Source organism: Mobula birostris, chromosome 7 (assembly GCF_030028105.1).
Source record: "Mobula birostris isolate sMobBir1 chromosome 7, sMobBir1.hap1, whole genome shotgun sequence".
NCBI classification, from domain to species: Eukaryota; Metazoa; Chordata; class Chondrichthyes; order Myliobatiformes; family Myliobatidae; genus Mobula; species Mobula birostris.
In genome coordinates, this window is record NC_092376.1 from 17,813,336 (window position 1) to 17,834,250 (window position 20,915).

Consider the following 20,915-nt stretch of genomic DNA (forward strand, 5'->3'; position numbering starts at 1 on the left):
GGCTGAGTAGGAGGAAAGGGTTAGCTTGTTCATGGAGAAGGTTAAGAGGGCCGCACAACATCATGGGCTGAAAGTCCTGTAATGTATTATACTGTTCTATGTTCTAGCATCAACATGTGTTGTTTAGCCTTGATCAGGTCAATAACGTTACTATAATTTCTCTTGATGATGTCAAGTGGATGGGTAAAGGTTAATGGAAGTTTCAACAGCCTTTCTACTGCTCTTGAATATATTGAGTAGCAGTAAGCATTTTGAACCTTGGATATCTTTTATCTGCTGTGTTACAAAGGATAATATGAACAATATGCATTTTGAGCAGTTAGTATCCATCGTACCTACGGTTACCTATGGATCAATTTATTATTAAAGTCAACTTAGAGACTGACCAATGCATTCAATGTAGATTACTGATAGAAATGATATAGGCCAGGCAGGTTAAGAACAAGATATTTTCTTCCCTGTGATTTTTATTTAAATTCCAGTTTAATAACTTGAATCACAGCCTGGGATCCCCACCACCCAGGACACACTCTCTTCTTGTTGCTGCCATCAGGAGGAAGGTACAGGAGCCTCAGGACTCATACCACCAGGTTCAAAACCAGTTACTACCACTTAAGCATCGAGTTCTTGAACCAGAGGGGATAACTTCACTCAACTTAACTTGCCCTATCACTGGATTGTTCCCACACCTATAGATTCACTTTCAAGGACTCTTCATCTCATGTTCTCAATATTTATTCCTTATTCATTTATCATTGTTATTTCTTTTTTCATTTGTCTGTGCACAATTTGCTGGCTTTTTGCACACTGGTTGTTAGTCCACCCTGTTGGGTGTGGTCTTTCATTGATTCTTTGACGGTTCATGGATTTACTGAGTATGCCTGCAAGAAAACAAAACTTAGTGTCGTATATTGTGACATGTATGTTTACTTTGAACTTTGAACATTTGAATTTAATTTCCCTAGCTACCACAGTGGAATTTGAGCACTTGTCTGTGGATCAATATTTCAATATATTTGTGCTGGTCCAGAATCTTAACCCCAAAACCTGTTGTACTGATAGCATACTTAATCATCAAAGTAAGTTTATTTTCAAATTATGTATATGTCACCATATTCTACCTTGAGATTCATTTTCATGCAGGCATTTACAGCAAAGAAAAGAAATACAATAGAATTTATGTCAAATTGTACATAAAGACTGTCAAACACCCCAATGTACCAAACAACCAAAAGTAAGTATAATCACTAGGAAGAAATTGCAAAATCCTTTTTAAATGAAGATATAAATGGACAAACATTCCCACAGCAGTGAAACTTAAAATGAGTGTTCCTTAGACATCTGAAGAGGAGTTGATAAAGCTTGTTCTGATTCAGCAGAGGTGTGAATTCTGTCACAGATCAAAGAGTAACGATCCTAACCAGAGGCAAATTATTATCAGGCTTTTATCTGCAGAACCAGAACCATAGGCCAGATCACTTTCAAGTGGGTGTTGGTGCAACTTAATCTGCACTCAAAGTGCATGTTTCAAAATCATTTAGCCTGGTTCAAGGTTGAGCCCTTTTTTCAAAGACAGTCAAGTTTGCATTGCAAAGTTGCAGATCCCAACTCCATTTCTGGACCATGGGTATTCCTGATAAAGCCAGTGTACATTGTCTGTCCCTTAATGCTCTTAGAAGGTGGCGATGAGCCATCTTCTTGAATTGTCACCGCCCTTATGGTCGAATTGTCAATTCGAGTTTATTATTGAACAATTTTTTTAAAAAACTCACACAGGACACAGGATACAGAACTGTTTCACTAGGAAACAGGCCCTTCAGCTCACGATGACTGTGCCAAATTAAACAAAATCTCTTCTGCCTGCACATGATCCATACTCCTCTACTCCCTGCATATTCATGCGCCTGTCTAAAAGCTCAATGCTACTTTCCTATCTGCTTCTACTACTGCTCCTGGCAGTCTGTTCCAGGGTATCTACCATTCTTTGTCACAAAATATTATCCTACACATCTCCCTTATGTTTTCCCTCTCTCTCCTTAAAAGCACAGCCTCTAATATCTGACATTTCAGCTCGGGGGAGAAAAAAAGATTCTGACTGGCTATGTTCTCGGGGCCTCTCATAATGTTACAGTGCTGTGCAAAAGTCTCGTGCACCAATAGTATATACAGCTGGGGAGCCTAAGACTTTTGCACAGTACTATATTTGTCAACTTGGAGCAGAGAACGAGTTTGTAAATCTGGTGGGCGCAAAGGATGTTGGGAGTGGAAGAGTGAAATGTCGCAGGACTGTTGTAGAACAGGTGGCAGAGAAGGAGTGCCAGGGTGGGTTGGGGGTGGTGTGGGTGCAGACACACCCAGCCGTGAGACACCAGGCAAGGTAATTTGATCCCAAACAATTGGGTTATTGATCATTACAGAATGTCTCTCTGATGTTTCTTGCTCCCTCCCCTCTTTCTTCCCCTTTTCTCAACCGTGATTCCCCTCTCCCTGCTCCCTTCCCACTCTCTGTCCACAGTAGAGAACCATATCAGAATCAGGTTTATCATCACTCACGTAATTTGTGTTTTTTTGTGCAAGGAGTACAGTACAGCACACAAAAGAATACTATAGTACAGTGCACAAGTCTTAGGCACCCCAGCTATATAAATAATCTGAAGGCTTTTGCACAATACTGTATAAACTTCTATCAGGTCCGCCCTGAGCCTCCTCTACTCTAGAGAAAACAACCCAGGTTTGTCCATCCTCTCTTTATAGATCATACCCCCTAATCCATGCAACATCCTGGATAAACTTTTCCTGAAGCCTCCACGGCCTTCCCGTAATGGGAGAACTAGATCTCCATGTACTGCCTAACCAAAGTTCTATAAAGTGTATCACTGGCTTACAGATTTAGACCGGCATACTGATTTATACAAGTCAGTGATTTTTAGGAATCTGGTGGTCATAGAGTCACGGAGAACTGCAGCAGAGAAACAAGTCCTCTCGGGCCATCTAGTCTGTGTTGAACTATTAACTACTATCCTGCCTAGTCCCATTGACCTGTACCTGAATGCGAGCCCTTTCAGCTTTGATGCAAAAATCCAAACTTTTCTTAAATGTTGAAATCCACCACTTCCACAGGCAGCTCGTTCCACATTCTCACCATCCTCTGAGTGAAGTTTACCCTCATTCAGGTGCCTTGCCATTCGGCGTGGGCGATCATGTCTCTCCATCCATCACGGTCCCTGACCCTCCGAATTGTCGTTGTTACCTCCCCTGTTTCTAACCATGATGTTATTCCATCTATCATTTCCATGGTCTGTCTGCCTCTGCTTCTTTTTCCTTCCAGCTTTCCATTGTAACTAAATGTTCTAAAGTCTCTCTTCGCATGATGTGTCCCAAGAATTTTGATTGCTGTTTTCTGATTTTTTTAAGTAATGTACGTTCTGTTTTCGTTCTCTGTAGAACTTCTTCGTTGGTTATCCTGTCCATATATGATATGCATAGCATTTGACTCGCAGCCATACATCAATATAGGAAGAATGTAGCAGCTGAGAGCTCTAAGGCAGATGTCAATTGCTATTTTCTTGTTCGTTAGGATGTTTCTCATTTCTGTAAATGCTGTTCTTGCCATAGCTCTTCTTGCTTTTATGTCTGTTTTGCATTTACCATCAGATGTTACCCATGATCCAAGGTACTTGAAGTTGTGAACTTGTTTCAGGATTTCATTTCTCAATACGATCCTACAGTTTGGGATATCAGGTTTCTTTGATATTACCATTACTTCAGTTTTCTTTTTGTTTAAGGTCAGGCCAAGTCTTTCGCTCTCCGTGTTGATGGTAGATACTAGTTTCTGTAAATTTACTTCATTGTTTGTTATTAGTACTGTATCATCTGCATAGTGGAGGTTGTTGATATTGTATCCTCCTATACTTATTCCAGGTAGGTCTTGTATGGTTCTCATGATGTTTTCACTGTACAGGGAGGACAGGTCTGGTGATAGAACACAACCCTGTCTGACTCCTTGCTTTACTGGCTGATATTCACCAATCTCGTTGTCTATCTGTATGGCTGCACTTTGTTGCCAGTAGAGATTGCTGATTATTCTTAGATCTTTTCCGTCGATATTAATATCTTTAAGCATTTTCATGATAACTTGGTGTTTCACTGTGTCAAAGGCTTTTGTGTAGTCAATGAAACAGACGTATAGGTCTTATTGCGCTTCTATTGACCTTTCGATAATATTCCTGAGAATATAAGTGGCGTTTGATGTTCCCTTGCCTTCGACAAAGCTGCACTGTTCTTCACTGATCTCTGGTTTAATTTTGTTTCTTATTCTAAGCATGACAATTCTAAGTAGAATTTTTTGTGAGGTGGCTCATTAAACTAATTGTTCTGTGTTGTCCACACTCTGTTGAACCTGGTTTCTTTGGCAGTGCAATGAATACTGTCTTTAAAAGATCTTCTGGTACTTTGCCATGTTGTATATTCTATTCAATAAGATTGTTAATTTTTCTACACCAAAATCTTCTAGCGCTTCATACGGTTCAACTGGAATGTTATCTGGTCCTGATGATTTCTCCTTTCGCATTTTCTTCATAGCATGTTCCACTTCTTCTTTCAGTATTGCTGGGCCCTCGTTGTTGTTGCCAATTTCAAAGTTGTCTTCTTGGTCTTTGTCGTCGTACAGGTCTTTGATGTATTCTGACCATCGTTGCATTATTTTTCCTTTTTCCATAATTGTAGAGCCGTCTTTTGCTTTTATACATCCTGTTGTTGTCCCGCTTTTCCTCCGATTTCTGACCTTTTTGATCTCGTCGTGCATACGTTTGCTGTTGTTGGTCTTCTGCAATTGTTTTATTAACTCACATTTGTCCTTAAGCCACTTTTCTTTTGCTTCCTTGCACTTGGTTGTAATCTGGGCATGCAGGGATATGTAGGCTTTTTAGTTTTCCTCATATTTTCTTCTTTGTTCCATAAGAGTCAGAATTTCTTCTGTCATCCATTTCTTTTTAGCTTTTTTCTGTTGTTTGGGAATCACCTCTTGTGCTGCTTGTGTTATGCTGTCTCTGAGGTTTCCCCATTGCTGTTCTATAATAGTGATGTTTTGTAGAGCCTCGAATTTGTTCTTCAATGTTATTTGGAATTCATTTTTGATGTCACCGTTTTTTCTCAAAAGTCCCAAATTCAGCTTTGGCTCTAGTCTTGGTCTTTTAAGCTTTCTGAGTCTCAGGTACATCACGCTGATTATTGGTACGTGATCACTGCAGCAGTCTGCACCCGGATATGTTTTGCATGATTTCAGAGCAGTTCTATACCTTCTCCTTATAAGCATGTAATCAATCCGGTCTCTGGTGTTATCCCCTGGGCTCCTCCATGTCCATAGTTTTCTCTGGTGTGGCTTAAAGATGGTATTACAAATTATATAATCTTTTTCTGTGACCCATGTAGCTAGTCGCTCACCTCTCTCATTTCTCTCATCTATGCCGTAATGCCCAATATTGCCCTCGTCCCTGGTCTTGCCTACTTTTGCGTTGAAGTCACCTTGAATAATGGTATTTTCTGAGCTTTTACATTGTCTTAATGCTGTTTCTAGTTCGTCATAAAATTGATCGATGCTTTCTTCACTGCTGTCTGCTGTTGGGGCATAAACTTGAACGATGTTAATGTCAAAAGGTTTTGCATGTAGTTTCACAAGTAACATTCGATCTGATACTGTCCAATAGCCTTTTATTGATTTTGCATGTTAATCATCTAGCATAATTCCAACACGTTTTTCATGTATTTCTCGTCCTGAGTAAATGACGGTATATCCCCCTGAGCATGTTTTACCAGCTCCTTTCCACCTCATCTCGCACATTCCCAAGCTGTTGATTTTTAATCTTTCCATTTCCTGTTTGATGTTGTCTAGTTTAGCAGGTTAGTTAAGGGTTGTTACATTCCAGGTTGCTAGTCTGATTTTCTTTGCTTTTAATCTGCCAACAGTTGAGGTTCACCTGTGGTGCATGAGTTCTTTTACCGGATGAGGCTCCTTGGGTGACGGCTCCACTCACGTCCTTGAGCTGAGACTGTAGTTGATTTGAGTTCATGATTGTACAAGGGAGGAATACTGAAGTGGTCTCCTGTTGCCTTCTTCAGCTGCAGTGTCCATACTGGATGGGTAACCCTGGCCATTGATCAGCAGATTCATCTGCCCATCGTTTTTAGTTTCACAACCATAAATTCCAGTTGTAGAATCTGCTTGTAAAACCATCCACCACCTGCAGACCATGGCTTCACTTGACCTTGACTGGGAGGTTAAACAGGTACTACACCTTGCCCAAGGGTGACCTGTAGGCTATTGGACGGAAGGAGCACCTTACACCCTCATCTTCCCTTAAACATGTCACCTTTCACCCTTAATCCATGACCTCTAGTTCCAGTCTCACTCAACCTCTGTGGGAAAGGTCTGCTTGCGTTTACCCTATGTATACCACTCATAATTTACGTGAGTAAGTTCCAAGCTGTTTACCTTTCCTTATAACTCAGGTCCTCAAATTCTGGCCCGTCCTTCTAAATTTTCTCTAAGCTCTTTCAACCTTATTAATGCCTTCCCTGTAGATAGGTAACCAAAACAACACACAATATGAGACAATGTTCACTCTGCAATAAATTACAGCATCAGTCTGCGTACTACATGTTATAGCATACCTGCTGCTGTCTGTAAGGTGTTTACATTTTCTCCCTGTGACCGTGTGGCATTTCTGCTGGGTGCACGGACTTCCTCTGACAGTCCAAAGATGTGCAGTACCAATTGGGAAGGTAATTTGTCTTTGCAAATTGTCCCATGATTAAGCTGGGGTTATATTGGGGGTAGCTGGGTGACACAACTCGAAGGGCTGGAAAGGCGTACTCTGCGCTATACCTCAATAAACAAGACAAATAAGGCAATAAATATTATTATAATTTATTGTATATTATAATTTATGTGTGGCACTGTATTGCTGCCACAAAACCATAAATTTCACAACATAGCCCTATGTCAGTGATAATAAACCTGATTCTGGTATTTGTGTAGATCTTTACACAATTTGATGGAATCTTTATGCGGTGTATATATCTGGGTTACTTCATTTCCTGTATGAAAGCAAAGGTAGTGCAAAAAAACTGAACCACAGCTGAATGACATAATGCTGAAAAACATGTTTTAGAATGTGTCATTTGTAGAGTACTAAAAACAACATGTGAAGCTACAGGCCAAATTTATTTCCTATTAGGTGCCTTCCCTCGAGTCAGAGGCAAGTCTCGAGTCGCTCATACGAACATAACAGTGTTATTCAAAGCATTTCACTAGATGTTTCGAGTCATCTATGTTGTTTTCTCCCTGTGTTTTCATTAGCATTAGAGTAGAGCTGCTTCACCAATGCTCCACCACGTGAGCAGTAGTTTCTCACGTCCTCTTACAGAGAATGAGTGATATTGTCCTAGCTTTTTTCCCACAATCTAGCACCAGGAAGCAGATAAATGCATGTCTTATTAGTCAGTTTGCAGATGAGACAGAAATTGGTGGAGCTGTGGAAGGGGAGGAAAGTTGTCAAGGGAGTCAGCAGGGTCCCCTACCACCTTCTAGCTATCCTCCTTTCCCCTCCACCCACCTTTTGATTCAGGCTCCTTCCCCCTTCCCTACCAGTCCTGATGAAGGGTCTCGGTCCAAAACATCAACTGTTTATTCCTTTCTATAGGTGCTGCCTGTCCTGCTGAGTTCCTCCAGCATTTTGTGTGTGTTGCTCAGGATATGGAACAGTTTGAAATTTGGACGGAGAAGTGGCAGATGGAGTCTAATCCAGACAAATGTGAAGTAGGAGGGCAAATGCAACAGGAAAATATACAGTGACTAGCAGGGCCCTATGGATACACAGGGGAATCTATGGGTGCAAATCTAGAGCCCTTTGAAAGTTATATATGAATTGTGATGGTATTGGGCTCCCTTGTCCGCAAAGCCCAACATTCATGGTGGTGTAGGGGTTGACATGCTCCTGTTGCAGCTCAGGACATCAGTTCAATCCCAGCACCCTCTGTAAGGTGTTTCTGCATTCTCTCTGTGATCATGTGTTTCCTCCAGTTGCTCCGATATCCACACACAGTCCAAAGACGTACCGGTTAGTCGACTAATTCATTGCAAATTGTCCTGCAATTGGGCAATGGTGAAGTATTTGGGTTGCTGGGCAGAATGGCTTGTTGGGCCGGTTTTACACAAACAAACCGAAAAGAAGACTTTAAGCCCTATCCGATATAGATATCTATGGATACTCTCACTTGGTTGCAGGAGGGGCAGGACTAGGAGCTCATTGTTATGGGTTTAAGTTGTTTTAGATGTGATAGAGCAGGAGCAAGTTTAGGGGAAGGGGTGGCATTACTAGTCAGGGAAAATGTCACAGCAGTGCTCAGTCAGGACAGACTGGAGAGCTTGTCTAGTGAGGCTTTATGGATAGAACTGAATATGACCACATTAATGGGATAATATTATAGATCACCCAATGGTCCCTGGGATTTGGAGGAGCAAATTTACAGAGAGATTGCAGACTGTTGCAAGAAACATAAGGTTGTTGTAGTAAGTGATTTTAACTTTCCACATATTGACTGTAACTCCCATACTATAAAAGGGCTGGATGGGAAAGAGTTAGAACATAGAACATAGAATAGTACAGCACAGTACAGGCCCATCGGCCCACAATGTTGTGCCGACCTTCAAACCCTGCCTCCCATATAACCCCCCCACCTTAAATTCCTCCATATACCTGTCTAGTAGTCTCTTAAACTTCACTAGTGTATCTGCCTCCACCACTGACTCAGGCAGTGCATTCCACGCACCAACCACTCTCTGAGTAAAAAACCTTCCTCTAATATCCCCCTTGAACTTCCCACCCCTTACCTTAAAGCCATTGTACTGAGCAGTGGTGCCCTGGGGAAGAGGCGCTGGCTGTCCACTCTACCTATTCCTCTTATCTTGTACACCTCTATCAAGTCCACATGCCTCAGTCTCCCGACTCCACGTGGAGATTTGTTTTTCATCTAGTTGTGTTTTTTCTTGTCAATGCTGCTTATACAATGCTATATTCAAGTCAAGAGAAGTCATTTTTATTGTCATTTCAACCATAACTGCTGGTACAATACACAGTAAAAATGAGACAATGTTTTTCAGGACCTCAGTGCTACATGAAACAATACAAAAACTACGCTGAACTACATAAAACAACACAAAAACTATACTGGACTACAGACTTACCCAGGACTGCATAAAGTGCACAAAACAGTGCCGGCATTACAATAAATAATAAACAAGACAATATGCACAGAAGAGGGCAGTAGGTTGGTGTCAGCCAATAAAAAGGAGGCAGATGGAGTCAGGAGGATGCAGATGGAGTTGGCTACTCTAGGGAGATAAGCAGAAGCAAAGGCTACCATTTCTGAAATCTAATTGGGTGATCGGTAAGAAGGTGAGGTGGCACGGTAGCGTACTGGTTAGGACAATGCTTTACAGTGGCAGTGACCTCAGTGCAATTCCAGCTGCTGCTTGTAACGAGTTTGTACGTTCTCCCCGCGACCATGCTAGTTTTCTCCGGGTGCTCCGGTTTCCTCCCACAGTCCAAAGGCGTACTGGTTGGTAGATTAGCTGGTCATTGTAAATTGTCCCGCGATTAGGCTAAGTTTAAACTGGGACTCTGCGGGGCGACACAGTCTGAAGGGCCGAAAGGGCTTACCCCACACTACGTCATTAAAAATTTTAAAAATAAAAAAAAATGAACGTTTAGGAACTGAGGGTAGTGAATGCTTGGATTTCATTATCACAGAAAGCTGTAGAGGCAAAGTCACTGAATATACATAGTTAAGAGGATAAATGTCTAGATACCAAAGGCATCAAGAGTGGAGAAGGAGAAATGTGGTATTGAGCAATGATCATATCGAATGGCAAAATAGTCTCCAAGGATTGAAGGGCCCATTCCTGTACCTGTATTTCTTACATTGTAGGGTGGCAAGGTAGTGTAGTGGTTAGTGCAATGCTTTATAATGCCAGCAGTGAGAGCGGGTTTCAATTCCCACCAATGTCTGGAAGGATTCTGCACTGTATAGGTTTCCATTGGGTGTTCTGGTTTCCTGCCACATTTCAAAGACATTCAGGCTAGGGCTCAAACATGAGGAAATCTGCAGATGCTGGAATTTCAAGCGACAAACATAAAAGTTGCTGGTGAACGCAGCAGGCCAGGCAGCATCTCTAGGAAGAGGTGCAGTCGACGTTTCAGGCCGAGACCCTTCGTCAAGACTAACTGAAGGAAGAGCTAGTAAGAGATTTGAAAGTGGGAGGGGGAGATCCGAAATGATAGGAGAAGACAGGAGGGGGAGGGATGGAGCCAAGAGCTGGACAGGTGATTGGCAAAAGGGATATGAGAGGATCATGGGACAGGAGGCCCAGGGAGAAAGACAAGGGGGGGGGGACCCAGAGGATGGGCAAGGGGTATAGTGAGAGGGACAGAGGGAGAAAAAGGAGAGTGAGAGAAAGAATGTGTGCATAAAAATGAGTAACAGATGGGGTATGAGGGGGAGGTGGGGCATTAGCGGAAGTTAGAGAAGTCAATGTTCATGCCATCAGGTTGGAGGCTACCCAGACGGAATATAAAGTGTTGTTCCTCCAACCTGAGTGTGGCTTCATCTTGACAGTAGAGGAGGCCCTGGATAGGCTAGGGCTAGTAGGTTACAGGCATGCTGTGTTTGTACTGGAAATATGGCCACACTACAGGCTGCCCCACAGTATTTCCTCAGACTTTGTTGGTTGTTAACACAACTGATGCATTTCACTCTATGTTTCAATGTGTATATGACAAAATAAAGCTAAGCTAATTATTTCTATGTTGATTCAGTCATTATCCTTTTAAACTTAGATATAAAATTAAAATAAAACAATTCTAGTAAATGATAGAATACTCATCAAGTATGTTGAAGGAAGAATTCTTTCTCTTAATTCTGTTTGCAGAGCAGAACAACCCTGTAAGATTTAACTTCAAACATAGAGACTTCATCGTTACAAATGGTAACAGTTATTTTGTGGGTGACAAGGTAATTTTGCTGCATCATTCATGCAAAGCATTTACTTCAGCTTTGCAAACTGCATTGGCTTTTACATTTCACTTTTATTATACAGGGAATGGTGCATTTTGGAAATCGCTGTTTTTCTGCACAAACCTTTCACAGGATTAACTATTTATGAAAAGGAATATTGATGCCATCTTTCAGAAGGGGGACAGATTGGATTACAGATATCAACTCTGGATCATCTGACATTTATGAGCTGCAATCACTCACCCATTTCTTCCACTGAGGCAGAAGGAGACCCGTTCATGGTGATCATCCAAATCATGACCAATTGAAGGGAAGGGAAGATGAGAGACATGGTGATTGGGTCTTCAAATTCATGTAGAACGATGGCGCCACCACAAACTAAGGAGAATAAATATATAAAATAGAACACCTTGTCATTTTTTTTCTTGCTTTAACCTTTGAAGGTTTGCCATCTAGCTTTACTCTTTTTGGTCTTTAATGGGTGTGACTTTTGCATCTAACGATGGCTTTAACATATGGTTGGAAGCTCATCCTAAGACCAAGTATTCTTGATATTATATTTGTAATATACAGTCTAACACTTATACATTTGTCAGAACATTATCAACTGGAAGGGTGGCAATCATGTCAGTGCCATTCTATCTTATCTTTACAATTCTCCCAAACATAGAACATAGAACAGTACAGCACATTACAGGCCCTTGGGCCCACAATGTTGTGCTGACCCTCAAACCCTGCGTCCCATATAACCCCCTACCTTAAATTCCTCCATATACCTGTCTAGTAGTCTCTTAAACTTCACTAGTGTATCTGCCTCCACCACTGACTCAGGCAGTGCATTCCACGCACCAATCACTCTCTGAGTAAAAAACCTTCCTCTAATATCCCCCTTGAACTTCCCACCCCTTACCTTAAAGCCATGTCCTCTTGTATTGAGCAGTGGTGTCCTGGGGAAGAGGCGCTGGCTGTCCACTCTACCTATTCCTCTTATTATCTTGTACACCTCTATCATGTCTCCTCTCATCCTCCTTCTCTCCAAAGAGTAAAGCCCTAGCTCCCTTAATCTCTGATCATAATCCATACTCTCTAAACCAGGCAGCATCCTGGTAAGTCTCCTCTGTACCCTTTCCAATGCTTCCACATCCTTCCTATAGTGAGGTGACCAGAACTGGATACAGTACTCCAAGTGTGGCCTAACCAGAGTTTTATAGAGCTGCATCATTACCTCATGACTCTTAAACTCTTAAACGTAAGGGTCATAGGGAGAGTTTGAACAGTCTAGAACTTTATTCCTCAGAGCATAGAAGACCGAGAGATGATCTCATAACAGATACAAAAAAAACCAAAAGGGTCATTTACAAAGTCTTTTTTCCAAGGTTGGAGAATAAAGAACTATAGAGCATAGATTTAACAAGAGAGGAGAGAGACTTGAGGGGCAACTTCTTCCACACAGAGTTTGGCATGTATATGGAGTGAGCTGCCAGACGTAGTCAATGGGGCAGGCACAATAGCAACACTTAAAACACATTTGGACAGGCACATGGATTGGAATTGTTTAAAGGAGTATGGTTCAAATGTGAGCAAATGGGATCTCCCAGTTTACAGTGGCACTGGTGAAGCCGAGCAACTACTTATCGGCAGTAAGCAAAACAAAGACGACAAAGAAATACTTTATTAATAACAGTTTTCTGGTAAAATTAATTGTAAATGATCACTGTAAACAATGGAGGTGTGAAAGAGTCGAGGGTTGAAGTGAGTAGGTATGAGGCGAAGTCGAACTGAGGTCGAGGTGAGTGAAGGTGAGACAGATTTGCGGCGAGCAGAGAAAAGGAAGAGTCGAGGCCCAGAGCGTATTGAAGTGTCAGGGCCCGAGTCCTAATGCGAGGATCAGCCCAATGTTTAGATGATTCAAATGTTGGGCCAGTTTGAAATGGCTGAGCGTTGGGACCAGAGGCCAGGGCTGGCCTGGTTCTGCTTGCTGCTCCGCGACATTTACTCGGCTCTGTGCTGAATAGAGGCCGAGGCTGTGGCCTATTCTGGCTGGTTCAGGCTTCACGTCCGTGGACTCACGTTCATTCTAAGTGCTAGTTGCTTATTTTTATTGTTTACATGATTTGCTTTATTTCTCTGTACATTGGGTGTTTGATGGTCTTCTTTCTTTTAATGCGTTATTTTGGGTTTCTTAGTTTCGTGGATGCCTAAAAGGAGATGAATCTTAAGATGGTATAATGTATACATATTTTGATAATAAAGGTACTTTGAACTCTGATTTGGCACGGACAAATTGAACTGAAGGGCTTGTTTCCTTGTCAGATGATTCTGACTCTGATTGCAATTGCTGTGTGCTGATATGAATACACACAAGACAAACGATGGTAGTGAAATTATTGTTAGCTGCGATATCTTAATTCCATATGGAGCCATGCTCCAAGTTCATCTGTCTTATCAAAATAGCATACACAAAATGCTGGAGTAACTTGGTAGTTCGGGCAGCATCATTGGAAAGCCTCTATAAAGTCGATGTTTCAGGCCAAGTCCCTTCATCAGGATTAGAAAGGAAGGAAGAAGCCAGGATTAAAAGGCGAATGGGAGGGGAAGTTGTACAAGCTAGGAGGTGATAGGTGAAGTCATGTGAGGGGGAAGGAAGGCGGGCAGGGGAGGGGAGGTAAAGTGAGAAGCTGGGAAGTGATAGGTGGAGAAGGGCTGAAGAAGGAATCCAATAGGGGACGAGAGTGGACCATGGGTGGCGGGGAAGGTGAGGGGAGCCAGAATAGGGAATGGAAGAAGGAAAAAGGGGAAGGGAGGAAATATAACTGGAAGTTAAAGAAATCGAACTTCACGTTGTCAGGTGGGAGGCTACCTAGACAGAATATGAGGAGTGGCTCCTTCATACTGAGAGTGGTCTTATCTTGGTAGTAGAGTAGCCATAGGCCGACATACAAAAATACACCTTGCTCTGAAATGGTTGCAACTCAGATCATTAGACTCACTATGCTCAGCCTTACAGCTTTCATCTTTGCTTATAGGCAAAGATGGAAGCTTTTCCCACTGCTATTCCACTTGTGTCCGGCCACTGTGGTTCCCATCCCACCACAGTTCTAGCTTAAGCCCCTCTGAGCTGTCCCAATAATCATTCCTGTAAGCTTTGGGTCCCCCTCCAGCTCAGGTGCAAACTGTATCATTTGTACAGCTCTTCCTGGAGACAGCCCAATGATCCAAGTATCTGTGGCCCTTCCTCACACCCCCATGTTAAACTGCAACATCATCTTATTTCTCGCCCACTAGCATGTGGCGCGGGTAGCAATCCTGAGATCACTGCCCTGGAAATCCTGTCTTTCAGCTTAGCACCTAACTTACTTTTCAGGACTTCATCATCCTTTCTGCCTATGCCATTGGTCCAATGAACTCAAGCTGCACACCATCCCCCTTAGCATGGATTAGAATGCCATAGAATTGATCCAAAAAACCATCATGGAGGCACCACACCATCCGAGAGTCTCATTCTCATCCGCAGAGTATGCTATCTACTCCTCTAACCAATAAATCCCCTATCAGTGTCTCTCACCCCTTCATGCCCATTTCTTTCTAACTCAGTGCTAGCGAGCTGGCCACATTAACTTTCATAAGATCATAAAACATAGGAGCAGAATTAGGCCATTCAGCCCATCTAGTTTGCTCTACCATTTGATTATGACTGATTATTGTCCCTCTCAACCCCATTATCCTGCCTTCCTCAACACTACCTGCTCCTCCACCTTTCTATGTATTGGCTACAAAGCCATTGATTCCATCACCCTGACCATTAATGTATGATATGGAAGAAGTGGATCCATCACTGACCCTTGCCAAATACCACTAGTCACCGGCAGCCTACATTTCAATCCCACTCTTTGCCTCTTGCTAGTCAGCAATATTCTGTCCATGCTAGCATCTTTCCGTTAATACCATAAGCTGCTAACTTGTTTAGCAGCCTCATGTGCAGCAACGTCAAAAGTGTTGTGCCTTTAATAGTTCAGTAAAAATGTAAATATGTTGTTTTATTGAGCATTCTTTGTTGCTTATATAATGCATTATAGGTGATATGTAAAAGTATGTTAAGGACATACATCATTATATCACCATGTCATACATGTGCACCTCACTAAAAGTAAAAGCGAAATGAAGGCATGAGTCTCACAGCTCCAAGCTTCTCTTTCAATTAGTTTTATCTTTTGGAGTTATAAAACATAACAGTGGTGATGAGTAACTTTTAAAATGAACAAGAGATGACTACCTACCTGTTGAAGCACAGCATGACGTTCAAGTTTAAAAATAAAGAAGCACTGCACTTTCCTCTTCAGAAGGGAAAGAGAGAACTAGTTGAGTTTAAAATAGAAGGCAGAAAATGGACAAATTCATGGGTTCATAAACAGTGAGCACCCGGTAATAAAATACTTGAATATAAAAAAGTAGAAATGGCTGGCTGCATCAGAAAAATAGATGTGTTTGATTATGCAAGAGGATACTGAAGATTGTGTACTGAATGAATTGAACAGTGTTTTAAAGCAAATGAAATAGCAATTGAAAAGTGAGTGCTACTTTTGCTGAGTTTGAAGTTTAAAGCTCCAAGTACATTTATTATCAAAGTATGTATACATATATTCTACAACCTTGAGATTCATCTCCTTACAGGCAGCTACAAAACAAGGAAACCCAAAAGATCCCATACAAAATGAAAACAATCGAACACTCAATGTGCAGAGAGAGAAATTGGGTGTTTGATGGTCTTCTTTAAACTTGGTGGAAGAGCATACAGTTTGTTTAAAAGTTTGACTGCTCCAATCAAGCCAGTTGAAATGAGCTTTGATGATATTGTGAAAATAATGCAAAAACATTTAGAACCAAAGCCATTATTGATTGCAGAATGTTTTAGGTTTCATAAGTGGACTCAAAAGAATGGAGAGTCCATTTCAGCCTACATGACTGAATTGAAAAGATCATCTGGGTATTGTCAGTTTAGTGATTGGCTTAATGAATTACTGAGAGATTGTTTAATTTGTGGAATCTTACAAGAAAGCATTCAAAAATGGCTCCTAACTGAAGCACAACTCACATTTAAAAGAACAGTTAAAATAGCTTTACCAATGGAAACAGCAGACAGAGATGCAAGTGAGTTACAATCAGGAATGAAAGAATATATGAAAAAATTATGTCTAAAAAGAAACCAGCCTGGTTGAACAGATGGTGTCAATTTTGTGTCAGGAGCTCACAAACACCAGACCAATGTGGGCTTAAAGGTGAAACTTGCAGAAATGCAACAAAGTAGGATGCATAGGGTGAACATGTCGGGCAGACAAAAGTAAATGGACGGCACAAGGAAGATGAAAAAGATAAAAACTCAAGTTGCAGTTTCAAAAAGTACACTAATCCGAGGGCTGTTGATGAAAAAGTGATACGAGACTAAGTACCCTTGAGATTTACAATGTGAAATCAAACCAGAGACAAGCAATACGGCTTACACCAGAAATGAATGACAAATTAATTAAAATGAAATTGGACACTGGCTCAGCTGTTTCAGTCATTCCACAAAATGAGTTTGAACGGCATTTCAAAGATACTGAACTGGAGCCTGCAGATATCCAAATGAGTAATTATACTGGAGAAAATATAATTCCTGTGGGAACGACATTTGTAAAAGTGTAATACAACAAACAACAAGCCACTTTGGGCTTGTATGTGGAAAAAACAGGAGAGGCAGCATTGTGGGAGTGTGAGTGGCTGAGAGTTGGTTGGAGATCCATCGACGTGGAATTAAGAAAGGTACTGGATAATGCCACAGCAGTGTTCAAAGATTGCATTGGAAAACTTAAACATATCAAGGGTAAAATAGTGTTAAATAAAAATTCCACACCCATGTTTTACAAAGCCCATCTGGTTCCTTATAGCAGCCATGATAAAGTAGCCAGTGACTTAGATCGCATGGAGGCTGAAGGAATTCTTTCCAAGTTTGAATAAAACTTATGTACAATGTCAGTGGATCCAGTAGCCAAGAAGAATGGATCTGTCAGGATCTGTAGGAATTTTAAAGTTAGTGGGGAAGTAGATCAATACCCTCTGGCCAGTATAGAGTATAAATTTACAAAACTTTCTGGAGGGAAAAACATTCGCAGAGCGGACTTTGCTGAGGCCCACCTACAGATGGACATGAAAGAAGAGTCCAAAGTGCTTCTCAACATTCACAAAGGGCTTTATCATTATTGCAGGCTTATTTTTGAAGTGGCTTCTGCACCTGCACTCTGGCAGATAGCTATGAGCCAGGTGCTGCAAGGGTGCCCAGGCACTTAGTGTCACCTGGATAACATGTTTGTTACTGAAAATGATGACAAAGAAAATCTCCAAAATCTCAAGACATTGTTAAAAAGATTAGAAGATTTTAGGCTCAAAGAACAGAGCAACAATTGTGAATTCTTTAAACCAAGCGTCACTTAACTGTGGTCATTCTATTGATGTACAGCGGTTACACAAGTGTGCAGAGAAAGTTCAAGAAGTAGTGGATGCCACAAAGCCAAAGCATGTGCCACGATTGTGGTTCTTTTTAGGATTTATCAATTACTATAACAGGTTCCTGTCAAATCTGGCTGCTGTGCTCCACCCCTTGAACTCATTACTATAGATCAGAAAGAAACGACAATGGACAAAACAGTGTGAGGTAGCTTTCCGAAGGGTAAAAGAAATGGTAACGTTAGACAATGCACTCGCACATTATGATCCAGATCAACCATTTGAAATTTGCGTGCGATGCCTCATCTTATGGTACAGGTGCAGGCATGTCACATATTAAGAGTGATGGAAGTGAACGCCTCATAGTCTTGACATTATGTTCCCTTACGGCTGTAGAGAAAAATCCTGCCCAAACTTACAAAGAGGTCTTGAGTCTGGTTTGGGGTGTAAAACATTTCAACCAGTACTCATATGGGAGAGATTTTACCTTCATTACTACTCATCAGCCACTAGAGTTCATTTTAAATCCACCGAAAGGCGTTTCAGTAACAGCAGTCACACAAATGCAGAGACGGGCTGTGCTTCTTGGAGAACTTAATTACAAGATCGAATTCAAGACGAATCTTGGAAATGCTGATGGATTGTCCTGTTTACCTTTGGAAAATATAATAGCTGAGCAATTTACAAAAGAGGACACCCCTCTTGATGGCATTGGAGTCGCAAAACATAACAAAAGGCTTTCTAAAAATCCAAGTAAACAACATCCCCCGACTCTCCTTCATCTATCAAGCCCTCCCGTTTTTATCACATGCAAGCCTAATGTGGCTCATTGGTTGTTGTGTTTTACTATTACGAATGTCATTCCCACAGGAGTTACCTTTTGACCTGGTACTTTGGTCCAACTCCTGTCGGCGCGTCTTTATCATTGAGCTGACGGTCCCCTGGGAGGATGCTGTGGATGAGGCTTACGAATGGAAAAGGCTGCGATATGCCAACCTCGCGATTGAAGCAGAGGAGCGAGGCTGGAACGTTAAAGAGCGCCCAGTTGAGGTGGAGTGCAGAGACTTTGTAGCCAGTTCCACCGCAAGGCTGCTGAGGGAAGTAAGAGTCAGAGGGCAGGCCCATAGGAAGGCAATCAAAGCACTCGTTAATGCCACCAAAATGAGCAGTGACTGGCTGTGGCTGAAAAGAAGGGGTGCTGTCTGGGCTGCCAAGTGACCATCTAGAGACTAACCATGTGACACACGCCCAGGTCTGATCCGCCTGTGGTGGGCCTGCCTCTGCTGAGGGTGTCTTGTGATAAAGGGCCGAAACACCCAGTGATGTCGAGGTACAAAACTGAAGATGTGTCCTAATGGTAGTAAAATCATCTGGTGGTCATCTTTAAGAACTACTTCCACTCAAGTCAAGTGCAGTGCAGAAACTTTAGGGATTGTAACATCCAGTCCTATTACTCAAACTCCAGTATAAGTTCTTAGCTGGATATTGGGCCAGCAGGAAAACTGGAAATCAAGGAGAAAATGATATTGATGACAGAGAACAATAATCAACTGGAGGGAAGGTGATGGGAGAGGAGTTTAAATTAAATTAAATTAATACTTAAGCAAGGGAGTGAAATAAATGCATTGAGTCCAATAGCACTGACTAACAATCTAAAGAAGTTAACAGGGAGATATAAGTATGGCAAAGATTCTACGTGATTGAGAGCAGAGTTGGTTGTTTGAAAAAAATCGGAGCTGAGGGACAAAGCAACAAAGGTACCAAACACTGGCAAATGAGCAGCTGTAGAAAAGACAGTGTTGGGGAAAATTTGTGTTAAGCAGATATTCAGGGCATGAAGGGATACGGGGAGAAGGCAGGAGATGGAGACTGAGAGGAAAAATGGCAGAGCAGACTCCATGGGCCAAAATGGCCTAATTCTGCTCCTGTATCTTATGGTCTTATTGCTTTAAATATAATATATAGTGCAAAATACATGCTTTTTACATAGAGTTTGATACAAGTCTAAATCCATAGGGTTTACCTGACTACCTGACTAGCGCTCCACTGCAAAAGGTGACAGTACTGCACCTTAAAGCTGTTTGCCAACTGAGGAGGAGAAGGAGGAGGAGGAAGAGAAGGAGGAGGAGGAAGAGAAGGAGGAGGAGGAAGAGAAGGAGGAGGAGGAAGAGAAGGAGGAGGAGAAGAAGAAGAATTTATTGCAGAATCCTGGTGTTTCAAGAATGGGTCTGTACGAATTCCTATGTATGAACTCTTGTTTGAGTCTCAATGGGGACCTGTCGTTCCTCTGCACCTGGGTTCAGTTGTTGCCAGTGCTCACTGTGACACACAATGATACCAGTCTGAATTTCTCTATTGGAACAATCCTATAAATTCAAGTAACAGCAGTAGTATCACACATAACAAAGGGATCAGTATAAAAACTGGGTGTTCAGAACAATATATAAAACGACGATATTGTTATTTTTCCGATGCCGATATCAAAACGAGAAATGCTATTGAAATATTTATGTCCATGACAAAATACAGAAGATGCTGGACACCACAGCATCCATGGAATCAAATGGTCAAACTATTCAAGTGAATCGTCCGGTTCGTTTAGTTCCTCCACTCTATCGTGCGTTGCTCCAGATTCCGGTACCTGCAGGTCTTTGCGTCCGTTTTATAAGGGAAATGGTGATATTCGTTAACTCTTACGGTAGAATTATTAACAAGAGGGATACAGCTTGCAGAACAGGAAGACTGGATGACAGACTTCCACGAGACGAAATGATAATTTATCCAAAGCAGGAGTAACTACTCGCCTTCATTAGGCTCGTTATCAGAGCTGAGTTACTTACATTTTAAAGCAGGTAGCGATTGACTGGTGGGTCTTCGATCCGTACAATACGTCGTGGATTTGAGAGAAAATCAGCTTTTTCCAGCGACAGAACCCGGGGGAAGCCGGTTTGACACTAGGGCAGAAATGGGACGACCCTAACGCCGGAGACTATGCCGATAAGGTAAACAAAACTGCGCTACTTACAAAGGGAACGCTCTGACACGGCGAGCTGGGTAGTGGTGAGCGTTTGGAACTCGGAACATGACGAGTCAAATCTGCAGGTAAAAAAAGAGGTGGGACTTGAAATTCTAAGAAACAGTCAATTCGGGAATCCACCCAGTGACACACCACATAACCACCCAGTGCAAGGTAAATAACGAGTATCAGCAGGTAAAAAAAAATGTTTCAACGGGAGAGTTAGACCCGTACACCCGCTGGCGCTGCTAAACATTGTAATTTGTGAGCAAGACTCATGTCGCCAAGAAGCCTGCGTATCAGGCTGAGGTGTATTTAGTTGTAAAATTTGAGACTGCAGAATGGT

The 20,915-nt window shown here is 41.9% G+C and overlaps 1 long non-coding RNA gene across 1 annotated transcript in view; it reads right to left on the reverse strand.

Annotated features, from left to right (window-relative positions):
- LOC140200664 (uncharacterized) overlaps positions 1-20,562 on the reverse strand; it is a 30,819-nt gene extending 10,257 nt beyond the window's left edge. The window contains exons 1-2 of the long non-coding RNA XR_011886686.1: positions 20,394-20,562; positions 11,317-11,451 (exon numbers count right to left, since the gene is read on the reverse strand). This is a non-coding gene — a long non-coding RNA (uncharacterized lncRNA). The remainder of the gene's footprint in view (positions 1-11,316; positions 11,452-20,393) is intronic.
- Positions 20,563-20,915: the final 353 nt, after the last annotated feature.